The sequence below is a fragment of the Pinus tabuliformis genome, chromosome Q (assembly GCF_031772625.1).
Source record: "Pinus tabuliformis cultivar Carrire ecotype Pingquan chromosome Q, CPIR1, whole genome shotgun sequence".
Classification (NCBI taxonomy): Eukaryota; Viridiplantae; Streptophyta; class Pinopsida; order Pinales; family Pinaceae; genus Pinus; species Pinus tabuliformis.
Window position 1 is genome coordinate 162,755,452 of NC_142296.1, and position 14,845 is coordinate 162,770,296.

Here is a 14,845-nt window from a genome sequence, read left to right on the forward strand (position 1 = left end):
AGTCAAAAAATAAATGCCTCCCTTGGCCTCCAAAATTGCGTAGATGCTTCATCCAGTGTCCTTCCCTCAACCAGAATTCATTGTCTCCAGAAATTGCGCAGTTCCGTCCCTCAAGCCTCTCAGTTGCCGAGTCCCCTTTGCCTCCTGAAATTCCACATTTTTTCTTCCCTGGGTCCCATCTCGCAGCAGCCACTGCCTGCTTTAACTGTGCAATTCTGTCCATCAGTGGGAACTGTGCCAAAATTTCCCTCAGTCTGGCCTAAGCTGTGCACTACGTAGTCTTAGTGATCAAGCTTGAACCTTGGTTTCTTTAATTGCAAAAGTGTAGAGTCATTGGGCCTTCTCCCCTGACCTATCACTCAGTCCCATCCCATTTCATGAATCCAAGTGCTCTATCTTAGGCTAGGGGTTTTTTGACTGATGTCGTCTCACCTGAGTCAGTTGCAGATGCAAGTACTCTCTTACACTATGGAAAGATGATGAAGAAGGATGACCACTAGATGACACTTAAGGAGCTGAGGACAAAAGGTAATAATCAGATAAGAAGACCAAGGAACCTTGAGGTATGATAGAATATCAAAGATCAATACCACAAGAAGACTCCATCTGATTCACAACCCTTTGGAGGGTAGGTACAAAAAGCAAAGCACATATTTTATGAAGTTGAAATGAACCTCTTAGTGTAGTATGAATGACATCTTACCATTTTCATATCATTATGTCTTCAATGATATGTACAGTTGCAAGTACTGAAAGTCATTCCATGTGTTTTCACTCCCTTTCGCATGATAGGAAAGATGTCCTCTTTTGCATGTTGGTTGTCACACTTTATGTATAAGCTCATTCTAGTGGTTCCAAGGGATCATCTTTGTGTTTACAAGTTTTCCTAACCATATGAACATTTGTCACACTCACTCACAAATTTTTGATCACTTTCACACAAGTGTCGTCACGGTTGTCATAAAGTCTATCTTGGTTGCCGCACTTGTCATAGCTAGTCATGAAGCGGTCAAACACAAGTGAACATGTTGTTCATTTGTCATGGGTGATCAATGTTGTTGAGTTTTCAAGTATTCTAAGTGTTAGGACATAGTCGAAGCTTCATCAATTCACCTACCAATCTCACTGGTCTTGTACTTAGCATTTTCCAAAGAAGCTCCTCGACCCTTCAACTTGGCTTCACCCAGCTTGCCTGGACTACGCATTACATAGTTCCAGTCAGTAGGCTATGACCTTGACCCTTGGATCTACACAATGCATAGTTCCTGTCTCCCAGGACTCTTGAATTGCGCAATCCCTGAGCTCAAGACCAACCTTCCCTTCTAGAATTGTGAAATCTAATTGATGAGCCTCATCATTGGGTAATTATATGGGCCTTAATTCACCTCCTAGCTTAGTCAAACCAACTTTTCTCATAACTTATTGCATGATTTTGATTATATTTTGTTTTTGAGGTGCGTTAGAGTTGGATATTATGCTTTGTGGTCTAATATTCATTTAATGCAGGATTAAAGGAGAAAATCAAGGAATTTTGGCAAAGACCAAGGTCAAAACTCGAATGGGACAAGGGAGAGGGATTATAGGAGGTAAATCCTCCTCATTTACTACCCCTCCATTCAAATATTCCTCCATCAGCTCAGAGTGCAAACAACCAAATCATGAAGACTAGAAGGCAGCCGAGCAAGTGAGAGACAAAGCACCAGTTTATCTTGAGTTTGGGAGCCGAACCTCCCTAATTTTAAGGAAGTCGTTGGGGACTTCAGATGTATAAGTAGAGAGGCCTAGGACCTCAGCAGGATTTGGATTTTTTATTGTAAAACTCTACTCTATTTTCGAGTTGCAAGACTTGTGACAGTTCTTTTGATGTAATTTGTTGTTTTGGTAATAAGAATGAGTTTTGTTTTGACCCAACACTGAGTTAACTCAGAGGGCTGAAGCTCTTGGGTTAGGGCCCAACCCTAGTAGCCAAGGCTCCTCTTGATTGTACATGTATGTTTAGTTTAGATTCATAGCTTAATTGTTAATTTTCTTATTAGATACATTTCCATTACAAGTACTGTAGATTAGATTGGTTGTGGGATAGTTTTCTTCCATTTGTGCCTTATTTCAAGTAGCAGGTTAGCAAGGAGAAAAAGTATCACCACAAGGTTTTTAGCAGGTGTCTCGGCCTCACTTCCTCCCTCTAGGACCGTGACTTTAGGAAAGAACCTTAAGCAGCTCCAAAAACACAAATTTCTAGTTCTTTTATGGGCTTTGGAGTTTGCTATCTTTAATTTAGTATTTGGTTAATGTTGCAAGTTAGATTTCATTGTGATATTTTCCATCTCCATTTCTGTAGTAGATCTCACTCATGCTTTCATTCCCTTCAGCAACTTTCTTCATGCATAATATAGGCAATTGATTCATTAATTATGCTTTTCTAGTTTATGAAAATGTATCTTGTTGCATAGCTTTTTGAAAGACACACATGTTTTATGCAGAGCAGGTGCTTCAGGAGGAGACTAAGACTTCATAGCCAACAACCACCTTCCACTTCAACCATTTTAGCCATCCCTTGTTTTCACCATCACCCTCACTAGTTTTTCATCATTTTTCATTGAAATTCTCCCAAACACATTGAGCGAATATAGCCATCTATCATCTTGGATATTGACTCCTAAGTAATCCTAGACCTTCTAACACTCCATTCCACCCATCACACACCTTTCCTAAGCCTCCCATCACCTCCAACACCTCACATTTAGCTCTCGGTTGTATCCTGTAGGTTTCCTGTAATTCCTACAGGATCATCCTGTAGGTTTCTAGTACATCCTGTAGGTTTTCCTGAAACGGCCTGTTTTGAGGCCGAATTGATGGAAAACCTATAGGAAGTCACAAAAAGCCTCCTAGGTACCCTCCACACCATCCAACCACTTCATAAACCTTCTAGCCATCCTCAAACACCCTTAATCCACCTGTCACATCCACAAGAACAATTAGTTTGCATACTTGATTTTGCATAAAAAGACCAAAAAAGTGAAAACAAATTTAGTTTAGTTTCTTTACTTGCACATTAGTATTGTTTGATGCTTCTTACTTCTGCAACTTAGATAGTAGCATTTGTTTTATGTTGATTTAGCATTTTTTCTTAGCATAGCTTCTTAAATGGTTAATTAGGGTATGGTGTGGTTTAGCATTACATGTTGGCCTTCTCCATTACTGCAGTAGAGTAACTCTCTTAGAGTAGATTTACCTTTCTTCCATCAAAGAATCAAGATTCTTCTAACTCTATAGAAGTCTGGCTTGGAACCCTAGTGGTCTCTCGCTAGCAGAACAGTGACAACAGGTAGAAACATCACTTTTACTTCAGCATACAACACTATCACCTCCAAGTTTGTACGAACCCCGGGTTGATAAGTAAAGCTGGTAGCCCAGGAGTTGCAACATCCTTGCTACAATACTGGCTTTCATCACTTTTTGGCGCCGTTTCCGTGGAGTTTTCTGAGTAGAATGTGATTACTACTTTCTTTTCTTCTATTTCTTGTCTTCAATATTCTGCCATTAGTTTATTTATGCAAAAGTAATCTAGTTGTTTCCTTTCTTTCGTTTTGCATTGTCTGCTTTCCTTTCCATTTTTGCAAGTAAGATTTCAACTCAGCAAGTAGCTTTTTCATTTTGTTAGTAATTTTCATTCAATCAAAAATTTCAATTTTGCAATTACTTTCCAAGTTTAATAAAAATACAAAACCAAACCAAAAATATTTCCTTTCATGTCTCGTAGGAATAGGGACAACTTAGGGAAATTTTTGCCAAATACCCCCACTGCATCCAACAGCCAACCTTCTCTCTTCTTCGGTGGTTGTGAACTTGAGGAACCCTTAGGTGAGCAACCTGACATATTTGAATAACCTACAGGGGAAGAAGAAGAAGAGGAGTCCATTCCTACTGAACCAATGGCTGAAAACCAAAATGATAGAGGGAATAGAGAGAGAGTTGAGGGTGCCTTCCCCACCAGGGAAACCAATGGGGACACTAAGATGAAAAATATAAGCCCCTTTGCCCTACCTCATTTCCATGGCCTGACAACAGAGGACCCCAACACTTTCCTGTTTTATTTTGTTGTTATATGTCGAACATATGACTATACAGGTGATGACAAAAAGTTAAAACTATTTCCATCTACCCTCAAGGATGTAGCATTGCACTGGTTCATGGGTTTAACTGGAGATAGCATCACAACTTGGGCTCAGATGTAGTATGCCTTTAACAACAAATATCGAAACTACTGTCGGTCAAAGGATACTAAAGAACAAATTTTAAGGATGGCCATAGGCAATGATGAATCCTTAGAGGATTATGAAGAAAGATTGCAACTTAGTTACAAAAGGGCCAGATGCACACTTGACCTTGAGTCAATAAAGTTGGTCCTGCTTAGGGGAGTAAGAGAACATCTTCTAGATACCTTACATTTGTTAGCAGGAGGAAATATCTACCAATTACCCTATGAGGATATCAAGATTGTCTTTAGAAATCATTCTAGGGTAGCCACGAAAAAGGGTAGGGGTAGTCAACCTATGGTCAGTACATCATCTTCCAACTCATCCATCAAGGGTGAAATTGGAAACATCCTGGAAGATTTCAAAAGTGACATGTTGCAAACCCTTGCCTTGAAATTGGACACCATGAACATTAAGAGGAAGCAGGAGGAATCAGAGAGCCTTGGCCATTTTTTGTCCTAGATGCACTAGGAGGCATCCAAGGAATGAACGTCCATTGAACTCTATTGAAATTTGCTCGGTCTGTGAAGAAACCCACTCCACAGACAAGTTCCCTTCTTTACCCGGACTCAAAGTTGTATATCAAGGAGCTGAAGGGGTCACTGAGCAGCTTTGCTACATTAACCAAAGGAGACCTCATGGGCCTAGACCATACCAGCAGGGCAGGCAAGGGTCGTCCCATGCATATTAAAACCCCAACCAAACCACAACCATACCTTCTTGGGGACCCCTTGCTCATCCTTCCTGGTCTACACCCCCTCCTTGGTCCTATGCATCTCAGTATCACTCCCAGCCAGCCAACCAGTCATTTCAACCTTATGCTCTGCCACAACCTTAGTGGAAAACACCACTCTAGGGGTGGAGGCCCCAATGCAACAATGCTCCATCTCTATTGCCTCCACCACTTGCCCAACCACAAATCCTACACTCTTCTCCACCCAAGCAACCCCAGATGCTTGCCCAACCAAATCCGAACCCAAACAACAGGCAGGCTCGACAGGTATACAGTGGAGAGACATCATATCCAGCTTATGTTGTGGAAATCCAGGAGATTAACCTAAGATCTGGGAGAGTTCTCCTGGATAACCAACCTCCACCTCCACCTAAGGAGGATGAGGAAGAAAGAGAGGAAAGCAACCTTAAATTAAATCCACCCTTTCCTGAGAGATTAGCCCAACCACTCCAGCCTACCCTAGAAGAGACTGAACTTCTTGGAGAATTGAAAAATCTATGTGTAAATATCCCACTTCTCCAGGAAATAAAAGATGTTCACAATAAGTTGATTAAGGAGAAGTTCTTCAAACATTCAGGGAGGCAAAAAAGGATGCCCCTACCATTAATGTCATTGGGCAACTGTCCAACTTAATGCTAGGGTAGATAATTTGTCCAAAATATTTGGACCCTGGAAGCCTTGTAGTAGATGTGCACATCAATGACACCATTGTCCCACACACTCTGATCGATCTTGGGGCTGCCATTAATGTGATGACCAAGGACACCATGCTCAAGCTCAACCTCCAAGGTTCATTGAGGAAGACCACAACAGTTCTGCAACTTGCAGACCGTTCCACAGTAACCCTTGAAGGAATTGTGGAGGATGTGATGGTCTCCATTGACTCTTGGGAGTACCCTGTAGATTTCCTAGTTCTCCAACCTAAGCCTAAGCTTACTGGTTACCCTCTCATCCTTGGGAGGATATGGTTGGCCACTGCCAATGCTTAAATTATCTACAGAGCTGGGAATATGACCATCAATAATGGGCATATATCGAAGCAGTTAGTCCTATACCCTCCTTCTCAAACTTCTCTAAAACATGACTTACCTTTATGGTTGGAGGAGGAGGAAGGAGATGAAGTTTATTCCACCCAACTTTATGCTTTAGAAGCAACCATGGGACGAGGACAACAGGATGAGGATGACTTGATTGAACACCTACTCCAAAGTCCAACTCCCAGTTCATTACCCTTAAAAGAAATATTAAAGGAAACCCAGAAAAATCATCCAATTGACTTATGCTTGGTTGATTCTAACCCATTCCATGTCAAAACCATAGAATTTGGCACAGAGAGAACCTTGAAAATCAATCCATCTATTTTTGCTCTCGAAGAATAGAAGCTATGCAACATGTTAAAGGAAAATCTAGAAGACTTCCCTTGGAGTTACAAGGAAATGAAGGGAGTGCACCCCTCAGTGTGTACTGAGGTGTGTACTCACAACATATACATCAAAGAAGGTTGCAAGCCGGTCCAGCAACCATAAATGAGGATCAGTCTATCTCTTAAAGATATAGTCAAAGAAGAACTGCTAAGATTGCTAGACGCAGGATTCATTTACCCTATCTCCGATAGTGAGTGGGTCTCTGCTTTGGTGTTAGTTCCTAAGAAAAATGGTAAGTAGATAATTTGTGTCGATTACAGGGTGTTGAACAAAGCCACAAAGAAGGATCATTTTCCTCTACCCTTCATTGACCAGGTGCTAGATAGCATGGTAGGGAAAATGTTTTTCTCTTTCCTAGATGGATTCAGTGGGTACAACCAAATCCAGATCTGCCCAGAAGACCAAGATAAGACCACATTAACTTGTCCTTGGGGTAATTTTTCCTATAGGGTCCTTCCTTTTGTCTTATGCAATGCTCCTACCACTTTCCAGAGAGCAGTGTTGAGTATTTTCGCCGAATTAGTCCATGATGCAGTGGAGATTTATATGGATGATTTTACACCTTATGGTTGTGATTTTCAAGAAGCCCTGTCTAAGCTAGGAAAAGTACTACACAAATGCATTGAAATGAACCTGTCTCTCAGTCCTGAAAAATGTGAATTCTTAATGACTACAGGGATCGTGCTAGGTCATTCAATATCTCAGCAAGGACTACAGGTGGACCCAAACAAAATAGTTATCATCCAAAAGGTCCCACCTCCTCAAATGCAGAGAGATGTCAGAAGTTTCCTAGGGTTAGCTGGATATTACCAAAGGTTCATAAAGGACTTTATCAAGTTGGCCTCTCCTTTATTTGGTTTGTTGGCTAAAGAATCTGCGTTTATATGGTCAAAAAGCTGTCAAGAGGCCTTATACATCCTAAAGGATAAGTTAACCACTACACCGATTCTCCGAGGCCCAAATTGGGCCCTCCCCTTTCATATTCATGCTGATGCCTCACACAAAGCCATAGGAGCATCCCTAGGTCAGATAGATGAAAAACTGCCTTATGCTATCTATTTTATCAGTAAGAATTTATCAAAGGCTGAACTAAATTATACAGTGACCGAAAAGGAACTCCTGGTTGTTGTGCATTCATTAAACAAATTCAAGCATTATATTATAGGATATCAAACATTTGTGCATACTGACCATGTTGCAATCAAGTATTTAATGAACAAACCAGATGTGAATGCTTGAATTATAAGATGGTTAATTTTATTACAGCAGTTTGATCTAACCATTGTTGATAAGCTTGGTAAGGAAAATGTTGTTGCAGACTTTTGTCTAGGGTAAATTTTCCTGTAGGTGAAGAAGGAATGGTGGATGACTAGTTATCAGACGAGCACTTATTTTCTATTTCAGTTCTCTCTCCATGGTTTGATGATATAGCAAACTATTTGGTATCAACATAGTTCCCACCAAACTTTTCCTCCAAAGAAAAGAGAAAGATAGTGAGGAAAAGTGCCCCCTTCACTTGGATTGGGGGCAATCTTTTCAAACTTGGTCCAAACCAAATCTTGAGAAGGTGTGTCAAGGAGGAGGAAGTCTTTGACATCCTTCTGACCTTTCATGATGGGCCTTGTGGAGGTCACTTTGTAGCAAAGAGGATAACATTCAAATTGTTACAAGTAGGCTATTATTGGCCCACTCTTCATCAGGATGTAAAAAAATACACCAGTCAGTGTGATAGGTGCTAGAGGATGGGAAGGCTTACTCCACGAGATGAAATGCCTCTGTAGCCTCAAGTGACTTTCGAGCCATTTCACAAGTGGTGCATGGGATTCATTGGATCTATTGACCCTCCTTCAAAGCAAAAACAATACATTCTTGTGTGTAATGATTATTTGACTAAGGGGGCTAAAACCAAGGAAATTAAGCCAGCAACAGAGGAGAAGGTGACTGAGTTCCTAAGGGAGAATGTATACTACAAATTTGGGGTCCCTAGAGAGCTGGTCACAGACCAAGGCAACCAGTTTACCTCCAACATGATTGAAGACTTGCTCAGTCATCACAAGATCAAGCATAGAACCTCCACTCCCTATCATCCACAAGCTAATGGGCAAGTGGAGGTGACCAACAGAGCACTAGAGGGCATCTTAACCATAGTGGTGAGCAACAACAGGAAGGATTGGGCAGAAAGACTAGTTGAGGCCACCTGGGTCGATAATACCACATGGAAGACCACCACTGAATTCGCACGCTATGAGATAGTCTATGGGAAAAAGGCCTTGCCGTCCATTGAATTTGAATATAACACATTAAGGATGGCAGGCCAACTAGATCTGGATCTCAGTAGTGTACAGAAAGAGAGATTGTTCCAATTGAATGGTTTGGATGAATTCAGAATGCAGGCCCTCCTACATACAGAGGTAGTTCAACTTCAGAGGAAGATCTGGCATGATAAAAATATCAAGGAGAAGAAATTTCGGGAAGGCGACTGGGCGTTGTTATATGATTCTAGGTATAAAGACTTCAAGGGAAAGTTAAGGAAAAGATGGCTTAGACCTTATGTTGTGGAAAGATGCCATGATAATGGTTTAGTGCAAATCAGAACCATAGATGAAGAAGCCATTCCTTTTCTTGTTAATGGACACCGATTGAAAATTTACAAGAGACCTTTATCAAAACAAGAGTTCATTGATGATATCAATAAAACAATGATGATAGTGGAGCAAGTTCTAGCTCCTCCCTCATCAAATCACTGATAAAAAGAAAAAAGAATAAGGACTCAGGTGAAAACCTCCATGAGGTGCATGAGTCCCATCATTGGGTTGAAAACCTCTTGAGGCGGCTGAGTGGTGTCAAAAAAAAAAGAGAATAAGAAAGATCCCTAGGTGAAAACCTTTCTTGAGGTTCCCAGGGAAAAAACTAGGGTGAAAACCTTTCAGAGGTAGCCTAGTTGTTTTTCAAAAAAAATAAAAAAAATTAATCATGAAATTTCCATTTGCAGGTGGGCAAGAAGGACGGTCAAGGAGCAAAAAAGGATCCCAAGGAGACTCGTGCCACTCACATATTTATTTTTTCACCCATTACCATGCATCCATCCATCATTTCTATCATTTTTTTCACTCCATTGCTTTAGTTTATGAAAAGACCGTGTTGTCTACAAGATCCCCTGTATTCCTACATGATCCCTTGAAAACCTATAGGATGATCCTGTAGGAATTACGGTGATCCAGAAATCCTATAGGAAGAAATACGAAGGAAAATGATGGACTTGTTAGGCCCCTAAAATTCACCCTCTTCATGATCTATCACCACACCTTGTCCACCATCATCATCCATGCACTCACCATTCAAAAAAATCAGTTTCAAGAGTTTTTTCCAGTCTTCAAAAAAAGGAAACAGAGAGGAATATAGAGCATCACCTGAATATTCTTTGCTCTCAACACTCCCACTCCTTCTTTCCATCCATGTCACCATCCTCACAGCCCCAACAAGAAAAATGATTAAAGATTTCTGAGGGAGAAGCAGCTACCAGACATCCTATAGGAAATCTTGTAATAGCCTATCCCACAGAATACCAATCACACCAGCAACAAGTCTTCAGCATGATGATCCAGGAGCTCCAAAGCAGCAACATCATATCTTCAACCACAGGTACCTGCAAACACAAAGAAGCCATTCGCAGACAGTAAGAGGAGGAGGAAGAATGGCATGCAACAAATATACACAGCAACACCTCTGGTCTTCGACAACTGTAGCATAGCATTGGAACCACAGGTAAGTATCCTGCTCACTCTCTCATATGCATCATGTAGTCCAAAAAATGTAAGGGTTATGAGATAGTTGGTTTATAAGTGAAAGGTGGCCAGTTAACTTGGCCACCTTCATTCAGTCAACACGTGCACAACTGGGTGTCCTCTCACAGGTGGCTGCAGTCAACTCAAAGACAGAGAATGAGTAGGACAAAAAGAGGTTAAAACTACAGATCCATAAGGTGGGAGTTGATTACGAGGAGTGGGAAATGATGAGGTGGTATTTGGGACCAACGGTCCAAAAATGGAAACGTACCTTTGCTGCCAACACACCACCTCACCCCGAATCACCATAAGAGGAAATAAAACATCGCTCCCATGCATTCATGCATTTCACCTCCTCGAAACTCCCTCACTCAAGTAGCTCTCATACCCAGGCAACCCACTGGAAGCAATACTCCATCGTTTCACTACACAGGAATTCCTACAGGACTGCACAAGAATTCCTACAGGATACACAGAGACTGTCTATAGGATTGGTAGAGAAGAGCTCAAAAGGGATATCACGGCAGTTGGCCACTGTAAATAATCTAAAGAGGCAGGCTCTGTAATTACATCCCTCTTTGCAAGTAAATGAACCAAGAATCCTCTAAGCTTGAGTGAATTTAGCAACTGTGTGAAGGAAATTACATACACAGTCATCTCTATTTTGGTTCTACATTTGAAAAATTGTTTCAACCCTCTCATTTTCTCCTCAAGCTTCACTAACAAGATGACAGGAGGGTTTAATAGGAGAGATCCCACCAACATTATGAGAATCCAACAACACCTCGAAGTGCTTGAAATATTCACAAGACATAATTGGATGGGGTTTTTCGAAAAATTCAGAGGATATGATGATGAGGTGGCTCAAGAATTTTCTCTCTCCCTCACTCCACTCACCAGAATCCATGCCACTATTGTAATAAGGGGCCTCACTATAGATCTCAACCCTAAGCACATCAGCAGAGTCACCACACTCCCCCTAGGAATACCATGGAGAAAAGAAGACAAAGGAGTGATAAGCCTCATAAATGGGTAATTATATGGGCTCATTTTACTTCCTAACCTAGTCAAATCAACCATTCTCTTAGCTTATTGTATGATTTTCTGATTATATTTATGCTTATAGGGTGAGTTGAGTTAGTTATTATGCCATGTGGTCTAACATGTATTTAATGCATATTATTGATGGATTTCGAGGTCAAAGTCAAGGATTTAGTGGTCAAACTGTAGCAATAAATCGAAGTAGATAGAGGAGAGGACTTATAGGAGGGAATCCCCCTCATTTATTTCTCCTCACTTTGAATTCCCCTTCATTCAGCTCGGAGTACAAGTAGCTGAATCATGCACTAGAAGGCAACCAAGCAAGTGGAAGATAATTGAGAGTTATCTCTAGTTTTGGGAGCCAAGAGTCCCTGATTTTAAGGAAGTTGTTGGTAGCTTCATATGTATAATTAGAGATGCCTAGGGCCTCACTAGGGTCGGATCTTTTTTCCTTATGTAAACGCTGCTCAAATTTCGAGCTTATTATTTTGTGACAATTTTGATGTAATCTTGCTACTTTTCGATAATGAGGATGGAGTCCTTTTTGAGCTAGCACTGAATTACCTTATAGGGCTGAAGCTCTTGGGTTAGGGCCCAATCCAAGCAACCAAGCTTCTCTTTACTTGTATTTGTATGCTTTACTTCATTTTTTAGATTAATTTGTTGTTAGATGTATTTCTTTTATGGTTAAGAATAGGTTGCTTTTGATGATTCAATAGTTTGTTTTCATTTGTGCTTTCTGCAGTAGGTTAAGCAGTGATCAGAAAAGATTCAAAAGGCTAGCAGTAGTGACTTGGCCTCTCTTCCTCCCTCTGGGACCATGATTTGAGGTAAAGACCCTCTTGCTGCCCCAAAAACACATATTTTCCTCATTCATAGGACTTCTAGTGTTTGCAGCTCTCTAGTAGGTTGATAGTCCAGTTTTTCTTTGCTTCATATCTTCTTTATCATGTTCACTTCCTGATTTGAAATAGTCCTTTTTCATGATTTCCTTTCTTGCATCATTTCCAACATTTCCTTCTATACATCATAGTTTAGGTCATTTTAATGCAAAACTCGTTTTTTCCTAGGATGCACCCATTTCATTGGTTGCTTGATTTTCTTGATTGACTGTTAGTTTCTATGTAGCAGATCTCTTCCAGCAGTAGGCCATCTTACCAACAATGACACCCTCCATCTGATCCATGCCCTATAGTTCTCCCTAACATCACCTCAATTCTTCCCTAGTTTCCTTTATTTTCCATAGAACTTCTTCCTCTCTCCTTGAGAAAACCCAATCATCTTTCTCTCTCTTGGTGGTTCATGGTAGACTTTAGGTGCCCTAACACCTCATCCAAACCTTCATCCACATTTTCCACCCACTCTCACACCCTCAAAATAGCGGAAATTTCTCTCGGCCTCCTCCTGTAGGCCTCCTGTAGTTTCCCTGTTTTCCTCCTGTAGTTTCCCTGTGTCCTCTTGTAGTTTTTCCTATAGGCTTTCTTTTCAAGGCCAAGTGTGGGAAAAGCCTCCATAAGGCCACCTAAGACCTCCTATAACCCATCCACGCCATATTACATCCTCCCAAGCTACAAAATTTCCCTCTAACGCCACATGTTCGCTACCACACTCACACACAATAAATTAGATGCATGTCAAATCCACATAAAAACACATAAAATTCCAAAAAAATGTTTTTTACTTATTTACTTCTAGAAATAGCATTCTTAGATGTTTTTTAATTCCTTGTGTAGGTAATGGCATTTCTTTCATGGTTTTCATAGTGTTTTTGGCAAAAGTAGAATTGGCTTGTTAATTAGGGTTCACTAGGTTTTGCTTTACATTCTAGTATTTCTCCTTTCCGCAATTAGAATAACATCTGTAGAGTAATATTTCTTTCCTTTCATCACACATAGAGCTTCTTCTGAATTCTATAGAAGTTTGCTTGAGCTCCTAGTGATCTTCCAGTGGCTGACCAAGTGATAACCTGCAGTGAGAACTAGTACTTGTGCATATAGCACCGACGCTTCCAAGTTTGTTAGGAACTACCAGATTGATAAAAGTAAAGTTGGCAGCCCAGGAGTTACAACATTCTTGCTGTAATACTAGCGCTCACCACCTTTTTGTGCCATTGTTGAGGAAGCATCAGAGTATTTTGTGATTACTGCTTTCTTCTATTTCCTATTGCAACATTCTGCTAATAGTTTATTTAAGCAAAAGTAGACTAGTCACTTCTTTTCTTTCAGTTTTGCATTTCCTTGCTTTCCTTTTCAATTTTGCAAATTTCCATTCAGCAAGTTCATTTCAACCAGTTGCAATTTGTATGTTCAATCACAATTTTAGTTTCTACAGTTACTTTCAGTGTGGGGAAAAAAGAAATAAAAACCACCCAAAAAGATTTCCTTTCATGCCTCGTAGGAATAGAGATAACTCAGGAAACTTTTTGCCCAACACCCCCACTACTTCACACAGCAAACCTTCTCTCTTCTTCGGTGGCTGCAATCAAGAAGAACCCTTAGGTGAAAAACCAGACATATTCGAAGAACCTATAGGGGAAGAAGAAGAAGAAACCATTCCTCTGGAGCCAATGGTTGAAAACAGAAATGCTAGGGGAAATGGAGAGAGAATAGAGGGTACCTTCCCCATTTGGGAGACCAATGGGGACACCAAAATGAAGAACATCAGTCCTTTAGCCCTACCTCATTTCCATGGTCTGCCTACAAATGATACTGACACCTTTTTGTTCGAGTTTTTTTATCTTCTGTCGAACTTATGACTATGCAGACGACGAGCAAAAGTTGAAACTGCTCCCTTCTACTCTCAAGGATGCAGCACTACGCCGGTTCATGGGATTACTTGACAATAGCATCACAACTTGGGCTTAGATGTAGCAAGCCTTTAACAACAAGTATCGAGACTATTGTAGGTCAAAAGATACTAAATAAGAAATCTTCTGAATGACCATGGGAAGTGATGAGTCCATGGAAGACTATGAAGAGAGGTTCCAGCTCAATTATAAAAGGGTCAGGTGTACACTTGACTCTGAGTCTCTAAAGTTGGTCCTGCTCAGGGGAATTCGGGAAGACCTTCTAGACACCCTCCATCTACTGGCTAGGGGAGACATCTACTAACTATCCTATGAGGACATAAAGACTGTTTTTAGAAACCATTCTAGAGTAGCCAGAAAGAAAGGTAGGGGGAGTCAACCCATAGCCAATGCCTCTTCCTCCAATTCATCCATTAAAGGTGAAATTGGAAACATGCTGGAAGATTTCAAGAGTGAGATGTTGCAGACTCTTGCCATGAAAATGGATACCTTACATATCAAAAGGAAACAAGAGGAAGCAGAGAGGGCTTTAGCCATTTTTTTCCCTAGATGCACCAGGAGGCATCCTAGGAACAAATGCCCATTGAACTCTATAGAGGTTTATTTAGTCTGTGAAGAAAATCATTCTACAGATAAGTGCCCTTCCTTGCTCGAACTTAAAGCTGTATACCAAGGGGCTGAAGGAGTCACTAAACAGATCTATTACATAAACCAAAGGAGGCCTCCTGGACCTAGACCATACCAGCAGGGGATGCAATGGACATCTCAGGCATACTACAAGCCCAACCAAGTCACCTCCA